Source organism: Pleurodeles waltl, chromosome 1_1, assembly GCF_031143425.1.
Source record: "Pleurodeles waltl isolate 20211129_DDA chromosome 1_1, aPleWal1.hap1.20221129, whole genome shotgun sequence".
In the NCBI taxonomy this organism is placed as follows: Eukaryota; Metazoa; Chordata; class Amphibia; order Caudata; family Salamandridae; genus Pleurodeles; species Pleurodeles waltl.
The window spans coordinates 525,266,086-525,280,359 of NC_090436.1; the positions used below are offsets into that span (position 1 = coordinate 525,266,086).

Genomic DNA, 14,274 nt, shown 5'->3' on the forward strand with positions numbered 1-14,274 from the left:
TGGAAGGGATAGCGTTCCCAAGCCAGTGGTATGCTTTGAAGGGCACATTTGGTGCCCTCCTTTCATAAACCGCTTTGCACCAGTCCAGGGACCTCCAGTCCCTGCTCTGGTGCAAAACTGGACAGAGGAAAGGGGGGTAACCACTCCCCTGTCCATCACCACCCCAGGGGTGGTGCCCAGAGCTCCTCCAGGTGGCCACTTGAATCCAAGGTGGGCAAAGGCCTCTGGGAGCATGTGAATAGCCAGAACAGGAAGGTAACACCATAGCCCCCCCTCCTGATAGGAGGTCACCCTGCTAGGTGGCCAGTCCCCCTTTCTGGGCTATTTAGGGTCTCCCTCTTGGGTGGGCCCTCAGATTTGACATGCAAGATTCCAGCAGGATGGCTCTGCATCGTTTCATTCACCTTCTGGGCACTGGAACTGCAACTGGAGCCTCCACGAACTGACAATCTGCATCCACGGTGATGACTCTGCTTGCAATATTGTTTCCACAGCTCCTTCCAGCAACTACAACGTTTCCCCGCTGTGCATCCTCTGAGGGCGATGTGTCTTCAGTATGCACAAGAAGCAACAAAGAATTTCCCTTGGAGTGAAGGAGTCACTTCCCTGCATTTGCAAGCACCAGCTGCAACGAGACCAGGCTGTGTGGATCTCCTCTTCCCCAGATCTGCGTGGATCCTGCATCACGGGTGGTAGTCTAGAGTGGTCCTCTCTAACAGCTGTCCAACTTGGGAGACCTGCGCCCTTGCCTCTCCACGTAGGACAGTACCGCCATACACAGTGTCTCTTGCAGCTACCAAGGCTTGTTGGCATCTCCTCCAAGGGATCTTCAGGCTCTGTGTAGCCCCTTCCCCGGCACTCTTCCCTGCGACACACAGCCCTCTACGTGCTGTGCATCTCCAGCGACACAAGACTCCTTTCTAGGTGTGCTGCGTGCGCCTCACGGCAGCTCCTATGCTTGCTGGCTGTGGGTCCCCTGTGGTTGCTGCCTCCTCTTCCTATTACTCTCCACACTGCTGAGGGTCACCTGGGACTCCCCTTCGTGTGTTGAGTGCCCCTGGACCTTGCTGGTCCCCGGCAGCTCCGCATTTCTTCTTCCATGACATATTCCTTTGCCAAGACGTCGACTTCATCAGTTTAGGAACCCTTCAGGTGCTCCAGTGCTGCACTGCTGACTGTCTTCGTTCACCGTCGACCTGGTCCTGCATCCACAGATGGGTGGGTAGTGGCTTCTGTCACGACGGACATTCCACTGTGAACTGGACTTGGTCCCTTTACTTTACAGGTCTTCCTCTTAAAGGATCCACCTTCGTTTTCTTGCAGTCTTGTCTGGGTCTTGCATTATCTTCTTCTGCAGTCCTTTTGATGGGTTTGGGGAAAACCAGATACTTACCTCTCTTCTCCTGGTCGCTGGGGGGCACTCTGGTACTTAACTTGTGGGTTTCCTAGTTCCTCCAGCTCCCCTCTACCGATTCCACTTCTTTGGGTGGGGGCCCGACTTTCGCATTCCACTTACTTAGTATATGGTTTGGTCCCCCACTAGGCCTTCAGTATTGTATATTACTTTCACTGTTTTCTATTGCCTTTTAATGCTAATCACTGACTCCTAATGTGTACATAATAGTGTGTTTACTTACCTCAAGTTGGTGTATTGCCTATATAGTATTTTGGTATTTTGTGTTACAAATAAAGTACCTTTTTTTTGTAAGACTGTCTGGTTCTTTCATGTGTGTAAGTGGTGTGTGACTACAGTGGTATTGCATAAGCTTGCATGCCTCCTAGATAAGTCTTGGCTGCTCATCCACAGCTACCGCTAGAGAGCCCTGGCTTCCTAGACACTGCCTGCACCTCACTAATAGGGGATAGCTAGACCTGGTATAAGGTGATAACACCATAGGTGCTTACCACATACCAGTCCAGCTTCCTACACTTATCACACAGAGCTCTAGAAACAAAACTAATTGTTCTTTCAGCTTGTCCAACTACGTGGGTAAGAGTTGCCCCTAACCCACGGTTATTTGCGTCAACCATGATAAGGCATTGACTGGCAGAAACAAAAAGTGACAGGATATTCTCCGAACCTATCTCATGCTTCAACTGATTATAATCCTCATGACACTTGTCATCCCACTTGAAAACAGTGTTTTTAGTAAATCTCTCGACCTCTCCAATTTACTGGAGAAATTCCTGATAAACTTGGCATAAAATTTGCAAACTCCGAAAACAATGCCACTTGTTCCTCAGTGCTAGGTGGAGCTGCATTCACAATAGCTTCAACCAAGCCCAGGCGTGGTTCTACTACTTAATGCGAAAATACATGTCCCAAATACTTAATTTTGGAGTTGATGAATTCACATTTCTTTACATTAGCAACCACACCTACCCTTTCCAACCTTTTCAACACATTATGCATAGTTTCATCATGTTCCTGCAAATCTCTGGCAGCTATAAGCACATCTTATTGGAAAACTGCTACCCTTTTGAGCAAAGATTCCATTATTCGTTGGAAAACTGAGGCGGCAGATGCCAACCCGAAAGGCATCCTCTTGAACTGGAATGTACCCACTGGAGATACGAAAGCCTTAGGATGCCTGCAGGATTGTTCCAGTTCCACTTGGAGGTAGGCAGATGCCAAATCGATGTTGCTAAACAGAGATAAACCAGCAAAACTAGACACAGCATCAGTTTGTGGCAGGGGATGCAGATCCACCCAAATAACTCTATTCAGACTATGCAGGTCTATACACACTCTCAAATCTCCTGTTTTTTTTCCTGGCGATAACCAATAGAGGCAGCCAAGATGACGACTCTGTCGGTTCAATAACCCCTTGAATGCACATTTTGTCAAGTACGTTTTCCATCTCTCCTGTAACACAAAAAGGCACCATTTTCAACTTGTATTTAACTGGTACCACATTGTCCTAAATCTTGATCTTGTGTATGAACCCTCTGTTTTTCCCTAGTCTATCCTCAAAAAACGTAGGGAAATTTTTCAATCCAAACGTTGTTCGTATCGGATTGGGCCTCCCTCATTAATGATACTTGAATCCTTACCTAGTCTCAAAGTCAAACTAAAAAGCTCTTGGAGATACCACCCCAGAACCTTAAGTCCCTTCTTAGCAACGTATACTTTTCCATGAATCATTTTCTCTTTAAACTGAAGAGTGGATTTGCAATATCCAACCAAATCAATTTTTTCCCATCAGACCAAACTGGACACTTGTCAAGAGACAAAAGCTCTTTGTTGTCCCATGTATCTTTGAACAAATCTTCTGTGATAATGGTCATCTTTGATCTAGCATCAACCAGCAATTTCAACATCTTTCCTTCCACAAAAAAATCAGTGGATGGTGTCTCTGCATTCTCTGTTGTCCTCATCTTGTACAACTACTACTAAGTCTTCTGTTTTTCCCACAACATCCAACGTATTGTCACAAGAATCACAGTCCAACACATCATTCACCCTGTTTTTCTTTGACTGGCATACTTTGGCGAATGCCCAACTTTTCCACAGTTTTTGCAACTGACACTACTAGCATGACTGGGACATCCCTTAGGAGCATGCTGAGGACAACCACAACTGAAACAGATATTTTTTTGCTTAAAAAAAAATTATGTCCCCTCTTGTCACTTCTCCATTTTTTCTTAATAGCGATTTTTCTACTGTTCTCCTTTGTGGAACTACTATCTGCCACAGCACCAACACTATCTTTTTAAATTAGTTCTCTAGACAGTTTATGGGATATTTCTATGCTCTTTACAATGTCAGTCGTTTCATTTAAATATGGGTTCTTGTATGTGAGAAGTCTTTCCTGTCCCTATTTATCACTGCACCTGACTACAATCTGGTCCCTGATAAACTGATTTGTGAAATCCTCAAATTCACAATCTTCAGCTAAAATACGCAAAGCTGCAACATATGAGTCTATGGACTCCTCCTGGTGCTGTTCTCTAGTAAAGAACTTGTACCTGTTAACTATCAACTTCGGCTGAAGATCACATTGCTTCTCCAGTTTCTGAACTGCGTCCTGAAACTCATTCAAGTCCTCTTCATCATCCGTTACATGTTGTAATGGCAGAAGATGTTCATGTATGGCTTGCCCCTTGAATCTCAGGTTATGTTCAAGAAGGAATCTTTTCCTCTGTGAACAATATTGATTCCCTCCTATTGCCCCCAAATATTTAGTAAAAGCCCTGTACCAGTTTTTTCGCTTAATGAGCGGCTCACTCAGCGATTGCAAAACAGGAGGTGGTGAATTTACGGACTACATAGTCTAATTCCTATTCTGTAGCAACCTAACAATTTGCATCAAAATTGCAGCAAAATTGATAATTTTCCTTTTGAAGGCGACAATAGCACAAGTACAATAATACAAAGACAACAACACACACACACCGGGAAAACAGAAGGCATGCTTATACAATTTAGCAGATGCATATAGTGTTAATGTGTCACACAGGATTGAGTTCGCACATCTAAAACCAAGCATATTTATAAAATAGTGAGCATTTCACTGACCAAACAGAACATATCAAATGACATGCGTAAAGTACCGATGAAACACAAAGTGTACATGTCACTGTTATATATGGCAAAATCACTGGACATGCGAAGTGTGTATGTCACAGACAACAAATTACCGTTCACTTTTTTTTTTTTTTTCCGGTAAGCAGAACTACCTACAACCTCAACATTAAAGAGCTTGTTCCAATGGTGGCGAGTGTATGAGTCACTGACAAACCTGCTGACAGTAAATGTGGAAGTATAGTGTGCAAGTCACTGACCAACCCGCTGACAGCATACGCAGAATTGTAGTGTGCGAGCCACTGACCAACCCGCTGATAGTATATGCCGACAAAAATAAACCGTTCCAGATTGATAGGATGGAGGCACTTCAATTCCAACAACTGAGTACTGACAGTGTTTCCGGAACTAGAATGTGCGTGTCACTGATGTTCCGGTGGACACACTTTGCGAAGCCGTATATCTCTACCAATAGGATTGAGTAAAGAACGAAATGGCGCACCACGCGACCGCAACTTCACATCATCATACCAGCGGTTATGGCATGTCGGGCGCGAGCAGAATGTGTCTGGGATAGCAGCGCTGGAGAAGGCACATGCTTTGGTGGCAGCTGAAGGCTGTGACGCTGGAATTCCTCATGCTGAGCACAATGGGAGGAATAAGTGTTGTCTTTACGCCTCAGTAGTTAGCGTTCTGAGAGAGTTCCAACTGGCACACGTGGAGTTGGAAATTGCAATCGCAGCGATGAGATTTTTTGGAAAAGCTGGAACTCGTGAGGTCTCCAAATGTTGCAAACAACGCTTTCACCTTGGATGGAGTCTAAGTCCTAGCTCCCTCCAGCTGAGCAGTTCTCCTACCTTGCATAAACACGATCTCATCAACTATGGAATCCCTTGCGTGTATGGCTTTTCCTAGCCACAAAAGCCAGTTGCAGTCTAAATGAAGGTTCCGCCTGTGACTCAGAACCACTTGTCGCCAAATTGTATTCATCAGGAACACCACCACTAAAGGGATGAAGAGGAGAAGTTTTTATTCATGTCAGGTCACAACAGCACCAGGAGACAAACTGTCCACCTGGTTTGAACACAAACATTCCTTACACATTACATTCCTCAGTACATATGGCCTCAGAGATAGATCACCACATCCATGTTGTAGGAATTCACTAGTTTGGGTCCCTATCGGGTCTCACTATTAACTGGTACAAATCACAACATTACTGCCCTAACTCAGGACTGATCTAGATTTTCAGCTGGAATGTCACACAGCACCCAATAAATACCTGGAAATCTGGCTAAGCCGCAAAAAATACTCAGTCATCAGCAAAAACTGTGGACGTGCGATGAAAACTCTAGAGGAGCAAATTAAAAGATAGCTTAAACTGCCGCTTACAGTGGCTGGAAGGCTGAGGATGATCAGAATGGTCATACTGCCTAAATATTTATATTACTTCAACATTATACCATAATACCCCACTAAAAGTTAGTCCAGTCCATCACAACTGTGCTCATCTAAGTAGCACTTCGTCCAGTCCATCACAACTGTGCTCATCTAAGTAGCACGGGCTAACAAAAGACCCAGAATTGCTTGAAAAATCTTACTTTTCTGTGTAAACAAAGGGCTTCATGGTCCCCAATATGGAGATTAACTATTTGTTCTGATCACAGTGCTGTATGGCACATCTCGTGATGGAGAGAGGTATGGCAGATCCCACCGCGCTTTCATACAAATTTTGCGAATGAGGAAATAAATGCAGTCCATTGCACAATATCACATAGGACAAGATAAAACAAGCATTGGCAAAGTCAATAGGTCTGGCCTATACAAGAGCTGTTGGATTTGGCAATGTGTTTTGCCAAGCTCTACACCAGTGTGGCTGCTGTTCGGCATGGCTAAAAGTTAGTGGCGTGGAGTGTCACTGGAGTGAGTGTCATAAAGTGGATGTGTTCAAATCTCGTGAAGTAGGAGGAGTAGTGTGTCTTAGAGTAGAGGGGAGTAGAGTTTAGTGTCAGAGAGTGTCTTAGAGTGGAGTGGGGTGGAATAAGGTGGAGTGGGTTGGAGTAGATTGAGGTTGTTGCGTGAATAGGAGTAGAGTGGGGTGGATTTGATTGGGCTAGAATGAGGTGGATAGGAGTGGGGTGGATTGAAATGGAGTTGGGTGGATGGGATTGAGGTGGGTCGTTTGGATTGGAGTGGGTGGGGTGGGGTGGATTTGATTAGACTGGAGTGGGGTGAATTGGATTGGAGTGGGGTGGGTAGGATTCACTGGACTGGACTTGAGTGAGGTGGATTGGAGTAGAGTGGGGTATGATCCACCCATACCCCACTCCACTCCAATCCACCTCACTCAAGTCCAGTCCAGTGAATTGGGGTGGTCTGGATGATCGGAGTAGGGTGGGCAGGATGAATTGGAGTGGGGAGGGATGGATTGGATTGGAAAGGACTGGGTGGATTAGAGTAGAGTGGGGGATTGGAGCGGGTGGGATAGATTGGATTGGAGTGTGGTCGATTGGACTGGAACGGGGTGACTTGAAATGGGCTGGGGTGGATAAGACAGGAGTGTGGTGGGCTGCAGTGGAATTTATTGAAGTGGGGTGGATTGGATTGTGGTGGATTGGAGTCGGGTAGATTGCATTGATATTACAGTGCACTGGGATGGATTGGATAGGAATGGGGTGAAATGAGCTGGGGTGGGGTGGATTGGGGTGGGGTGGTTTGGGGTGCAGTAGGGTAGGCTGGATGGATTGGATTGGATTGGAGTGTGATGGACTGAACTGGGATGGATTGGAGTGGAGTGGATTGAAATGGGGTGGGTGGATTGGATTGGGATGGTTTGAATTGGGTTGGGTAGGGTAGATTGTACTGGGTGAATTGAAATGAATTGAATTGGAGTGGGGTGGACTGGAGTGGGTTGGATCTGTTCAGGGTGTATCGGATTGGGCTGGGGTGCAGTGGATTTGAGTGAGATGTGTAGGAAAGGACCCTCTTGGCACGGTTACCCCACTTTTTGCCTGATATCAATATGCTTAGACTGTTTTCACTGGGATCCTGCTAACCAGGACCCCAGTGATTGTGCACGCTCCCTCTAAATTTGGTTGCCTAGGACTTTGCACACCCCACAATTGGCATAATAGTGCCCCCTTATAAGTCCCTAGTATAGGGTACTTGGGTTCCCAGGGCATTGTGGCACCAGGGGTTCCCCATGGGCTGCAGCATGTATTGTGCCACCCACGAGATCTGATGCAAAATGTGTCTGCAGGCCTGCCATCGCAGCCTGCGCAAAAAGGTGCATGAATCCTTTCACCACAGGTCACTGCACCAGGTCTCTGTAAGTCACCCCTATGTTAGGCCCTCCTAGCCCAGAGGGCAGGGTGCATGTCCCTGTGTGTGAGGGCACCCCTGAATGAGCAGTGGTGCCCCTACGAACTCCAGTTCCATTACACTGGACTTCGCAAGTGCGGAGAAGCCATTTTACCCGTGTACTGGACACAGGTTACGTGTGTCCAGCTACACAATGGTAACTCTGAACCTGGGCATGTTTGGTATCAAACATGTCAGAATCATACCCCAATATTGTTGACAGTATTGATTGTATGATTCCATGCACTCTGGGGGCTCCTTAGGGGACCCCCAATATTGCTCCTACTAGTCTTCTAGGGTGTCCCGGGCAGCCTGCTCTGCTGCCACCCCTCAGACATGTTTCTGCCCTCCTGCTGCTTGACAAGCTTAGGCAGGAAAAGGCAGAACAAAGGATTTCCTGCGGGAGAGGGAAGTAACACCCTCTCTCTTGCAATTAGGTGTCACAAGGCTTGAGAGGGGTAGCCTCCCCAAGCCACTGGTTTGCTTTGAAGGGGACATTTGGTGTCCTCCTTGCATAAACCGGTTTTCACCAGTCCAGGGACCCCCGGTTCCTGCTCTGGCACAAAACTGCACAAAGAAAAGGGGAGTGACCACTCCCCTGTCCATCACCACCTCGGGTGTTGTGCTCAGAGCTCCTCCAGGTGGCCACTTGATTGTGCAATCTTTAAACCAAGAAATGGTGCAGCGGACTCTGGGAGAATCTGAGTGGCCAGGTCAGGCTGGTGACGTCACAGCCCCCTCCTGATAGGTGGTCACCTTACTAGGTGAGCAAACCGCCTTTTAGGGCTATTTAGGGACTCCCTTGAGGATTGGTCCCCAGATTCGATGTGGAAGAATCCACCAGGACTCCTCTGCAACGTTTACTTCGACTTCTGACCACTGGAACCGGAACTAGACTCTCAGGAACAGACAAAGCTGCAACTCCGGCGAAGTCCTCGCTTTGCAACCGGCTCCTTCCAGTTACTGCAACATTTTCCTAGCTGTGCATCCTCTGAGGTCAACTTGACCTCAGCCGACACCAAGAAGCAAGAAGGAATCTGGAGTGAAGGAGTCACTCCCCTGCATCTGCAGGCATCAACTGCAGTGACGTATGGCTGTGTTGATCTGCTCTCCTCTGGAACTGCGTGGATCCTGCATCACAGGTGGTGGTCTGGAGTGATCCTCTTGGTCCTCTCTGCACGGTGTCATATTTGGGAGATGGTAAACCCTTGCCTGTCCTTGCAGAACAGTACCCCTGTACACTGTGACTCTTGCAGCTACCAAGTCGTGCTTGCTCCTGCTCCAAGGGATCTTCAGGCTCTGAGTAACCCCAGCCCCTAGCACTTTCTCCTGCAAAGGACAGTCTCTTATCTGCTGCTCCAGTGAAGTGGGACTCCTCTTCAATTGTGCTGACAGGTCCTGACTGGGTCTCGCTGCCTGCTGCCACTGGGTTGCCTGTGGGGGCTGCGACTGCTTCTGTTAGCTCTCCCGACTGCTGAGGGTCACCTCAGACTCCCCTCCAAGGGTCGAGTCCCCTGGGCCTTGATGGTCCTCTTCAGGCTTGCAACTCTCCTGTTGCTCTTCTTGCATTTGCCAAGGCTTGTTGGTAGTATTCCTGCACCACTGACCATCTGCGACCCCACAACTGACGTGGGACACCATCTGCACCATTCCAAAGGCTCCTCTTCAGCTCCTGGGCTCTACAGCTGGTCTTCTTCTCCCCTCGTCAATCTGGTTCTGCATCCACAGAAGGGTGGGTGGGTGGTGGCTCCTACCCCCACTGGACACTCCATCGTGGACTGCACTCTGTCCCCTTCTTTTGCAGGTCCTCTTCTACTGGAATCCACCTTTTGCTTCTTCCTGTCTGGTCCTGTTCTTGTACAATCCTTTTTCCAAGTCCTCCTGTTAGCCCTTGGGAAGACCAGGTACTTACCTCTGCTTTCCTTGTTGCTGGGGGTCACTCAGCGGTTCCTAGTTGTTCTAGCTCCCCTCTAACACCTCCACATCCTTGGGTTGGGGACTGTATCTTGTATTCCACATTCTTAGTATATGGTTTGGTCCTCCCGTAGGGCCCTTGCTATTTTTACTAAGTATTACAAATGCTTGTTGTTTCTATGCTATTTTTTTATTGTTATTGTGTATGTAATTAGTGTGTACTTACCTCCAGCTTTGGGGAACTGCCTATAGGTATTCTAGTGTTGTTTTACTATAATAAAGTACCTTTGTTTTTGTAACTTTGTATAGTTCTTTCATGTGTGATAAGTTGCTGTGTGACTATACTGGTATTGCATAAGCTTTGCATGTCTCCTAGATAAGTCTTGGCTGCTCATCCACAGCTACCTCTAAAGAGCCCTGGCTTCCTAGACACTGCCTACACTTAACTAATGGAGGAATACCTGGTATAGGGTGACAACAGCATAGGTGTGCACCAAACACCATGCCAGCTTCCTACAAGGTGGATTGGATTGAGTGGAGTGGAGTGGATTGGATTGAGTGGAATGGAATAGGGTGGGAAGGGAAGGATTGGCTTGAGCATGGTGGATTAATGGGGTGGGGTGAATTGGATTGTGTCAGGGTGGATTGGAGTGAGTTGGATAGGATTGGATTGGAGTGGGTTGGATTGGATTGGTGTTGGGTGAATTGGATTTGTGTGGTCTGGATTGATTGGAGAGGGGTGGACTGGATTGAAGTGGGGTAAATGAAGGTGATTTGGAGTGGGGTGCATTGGACTGGAGTAGGGTGGATTAATGTGGACTGGAGTGGGGTTGATTTAAGTGAATTGTATTGGAGTGGGACGGACTGGGTTGGTGTAGATGGATTTGATTGGGGAGGCGGATTCAGTAGCAGTGAACCTGATTGGAGTGGGGTGGATTGGAGCAGGGTGAGATGGATTGGATTGGAGTGGGGTAGATTGGACTGGGTGGATTGGTGTGGGGTGGACTGGATTGTAGCGGGGTTTATGCTGGTGGATTGTAGTGGGGTGAATTGATATGGAGTGGGATGGATTGTATTGGGGTGAGGTGGATTGTATTAGAGTGGGTTGTTTGGGATTGGAGTGGGGCAGGGTGGAATGGGACAGGTTGTTTTGGATTGGAGTGAGGCAAATTGGTGTAGAGCACATTGTTTTGGACTGGAGTGGGGCAGATTGTGCTGGACTGGAGTAGGGCAGATTGGAGTGGGGCAGGTTGGTTTGGATTGGAATGGGACAGATTGCAGTGGGGTGGATTGAAGTGGGATAGATTGGAGTGGGGCAGACTGGAGTGGGGCAGATTGTATAAGATTGGATTAGAGTAGGGTGGATTGAGTTGCGTGGATTGGATGGGAGTGGGGTGGATTGGATTGGATGGTAGTGGGGTGAATTGGGATGGAGTGGGGTGGATTGGGATGGAGTGGGATGGATTGGATTGAAGTGAGGTGAGGTGTATGGGATTGGAGCAAGGCATATTGTCTTGGATTGGAGTGGGGCAGAGTAGAATGGGGTGGATTGGAGTGGGACAGAATGTTTTGGATTGGAGTGGGGCAGACGAAGGGGGCGGATTGGAGTGGGGCAGATTAGTCAGTCAGATTGCGATGGGAAAGATTGTTTTGGATTAGGGCAGATTGGAGTGGGGCATATTGTTTTGGATTGGAGTGGGGCAGACTGTTTTGCAGTGGGGTGGGGCAGATTGTTTTGGAGTGGATTGGGGCAGATTGTTATGGATTGGTGTGGGACAGGTTTTTTTGGATTGGAGTGAGGCAGAATGTGTTAGAGTGTATTGAAGTGTGGTGGATTGCATTGGATTGAGTTGGTTGGTGGATTGGAAAGTAGACTGTTTTGGATTGGAGTGAAGCAGATTGCAGTGGGGCAGATTGTTTTGGATTACGGCAGATTGGAGTGGGGGATATTGTTTTGGATTGAAGTGTGGCAGATTGTTTTGGATTGGAGTGGGGAGATTATTTTGGATTGGAATGGGTCAGATTGGAGTGGGACAGATTGTTATGGATTGGTGTGGGGCAGATTTATTGGACTGGAGTGGGGCAGATTGTATTAGAGTGGATTGGAGTGGGGGGATTGGATGGGAAAAAGGTGAATTGGGATGTAGTGGGGGGATTGGATTGAAGTGGGACAGATTGTTTTGTATTGGAGTGGGACACATTGTTTTGCATTGGAGTGGGTCAGATTGGATTGGGGTGTATTTGAATGGGACAAATTGTTTTGGATTGGAGTGGGGCAAATTGTTTTGGATTGGATTGGGGTTGATTGGAGTTGGACAGATTGTTTTGGGTTGGAGTGGGGCAGATTGGTTTGGATTGGGGCAGATTGGAGTGGGGCATATTGTTTTGGATTGGAGTGCAGCAGATTGTTTTGGATTGGAACAGGATAGATAGGAGTGGGGCAGATTGTTTTGGAACAGAGAGGGGCAGATTCTTTTGGAGTGGCACAGGTTGTTTTGGATTTGAGTCGGGTGAATTGGAGTGGGGCAGAATGGATTGGGGTGGGTTTGTAGGATTGGAGTTGGTTTGGTTGGGGTGAGTGGTTTGGATTGAATTGTGGTGGGGTAGATTGGTGTGGGATAGTGTGGGGGTAGATGGGATGGGGACTTAGGCACCCTCTTGTCAGTTGCCCACGGGTAAGTGAACTTTTACCAAGCAGTAGATTATGATTAAATCCCTACGGATTTGTTCATAGAATGTTTTACTCTATTAACACTGTTTAAATGGAAAATGAGACAAATGTCGATTTGATCATTGTGGGAGGAGGGGTTGAGGATTCTACACCTAGTATAGGCTTGCCATGGGACTACTGGCAACAAGACATCCACAATATAATTGATACCCCTGCAGGTATCCCCAGTCTACGCACTGCTCAGCTACTTCCCAAAAATACCTTTAACATTTATCACCTTGGCATTGCTGCTGGTGAAAAAACTGAACTCAAGGAACTAGGGACAAGGGCACACCCATACGAAAAAAACAATGGTTGACCAAACTAACATATTGCAGTTAGCAATTATAACTCTATGACAATCTCCTGCCTGTGGTCCCCTTCCCAAAGGATATTTGGTGTTTGTTTCAGAAGTATTTGCTTATGAACTGTGAGGAAGAGGAAGCCCCATCAGCACCACACGCAGAAATTTAACAGACAGGATGAAGGGAAAGAACCTGAGAACGATGAGTGGGTGGTAGGGGTTAAGTTGTTGACATGAATACTGATGTTACTGCATGGTATGCCAAGTATATGTTGCATACTGTTGCTGTTTGTTTTGTGTCAATGAAAAATGTCATTGAAAAAAGGGTTGGGTTGGCAGAAGTACTCAATGTTAAACAGAGTAAAGGCTGAGCACAGTTGATGTGGGCTGCAGAGGTATGTTTGAAAGCAGCTTAAAGCCAAAGTCTGTTTTTAAAAATCTGTGAGAAAGGCCAAAGCTTCTGTTGACAGTACATTTACCCCAGTGCATATCTAAGTTCTAACCCACGTTAAATAGGTATAGTACATTGCTTAAGACAAATTCTATAAGCTGTGCATGTTTATTTCCAGAACTTCACTAACAATTGTGAGGCATTGCAGATTGTTAAATAATGTAGAATGCTGGGGTGACCCACTTAACAGGTGTTTTTCTCACATTGTGGTTGTAAGTATGGCTCTAAGGTTGTATGTCATTGTGCTCATCTCACAAATGTGTGTAGTGCATTTTACCAGACTACAGAAGGTTGTCCATCGGGCATGGCTGAAGGTGTCTTATCCATGGCAATTCATATCTGTCAACCATTCGACTTAAAATTCAGAGTCATGTGAAGTCTTTAAGAAGGTGATTTTGTTACAGAAAATAGAGTACAAACTCACTTTTAGAGCGTGTCAAAGTTTTAAAAGGGAGTGATCCCGTTAAAGTTTATAGGGGCATTTTGTTTGTTAGGTGGGTGAATACCAGTAGATGGAGGGTAACATTCACCAAATATGTGTGGCTTGACTGATATTCTGAGTCCAGCATATGGTCAGGGATATGTTCATTATCACTTGATTGTTGATAGAAAGTTGGGTTTCTTTAAATCCACGAAAGCTATAGGACATGGTCACAATGACTGCATGATGTCATCAGTGATCTGATTTGCGATGCCATCAGTGATTTCATCGGTAATGTTTAACATGTTATGATCATAAGCAGTGAATGGCAGGGTGCAAGTTATAATTGACTCCCTAAACAGTAACTGATGAATGTCAGTGTTTTTTCATTTTGTAGATAGTAGTTCTTACCTCATTTCCACATTTAACTATAACACCACTTTAATTCATTCATATATATATATATAGATATAGATTTATATATGTATATGTATATATATATATATATATATATATATATATATATATATATATATATACTGAAACAAAAGGAAAAGTGATGTTATAGTTAGGTGTTGAAATAAGGTAA

General features: G+C 46.2%; 1 protein-coding gene across 2 annotated transcripts in view; it reads left to right on the forward strand.

The window, feature by feature from the left end:
• SLF1 (SMC5-SMC6 complex localization factor 1) overlaps positions 1-14,274 on the forward strand; it is a 673,081-nt gene that overhangs the window by 613,416 nt on the left and 45,391 nt on the right. The gene's annotated exons all lie outside the window — the stretch shown is intronic.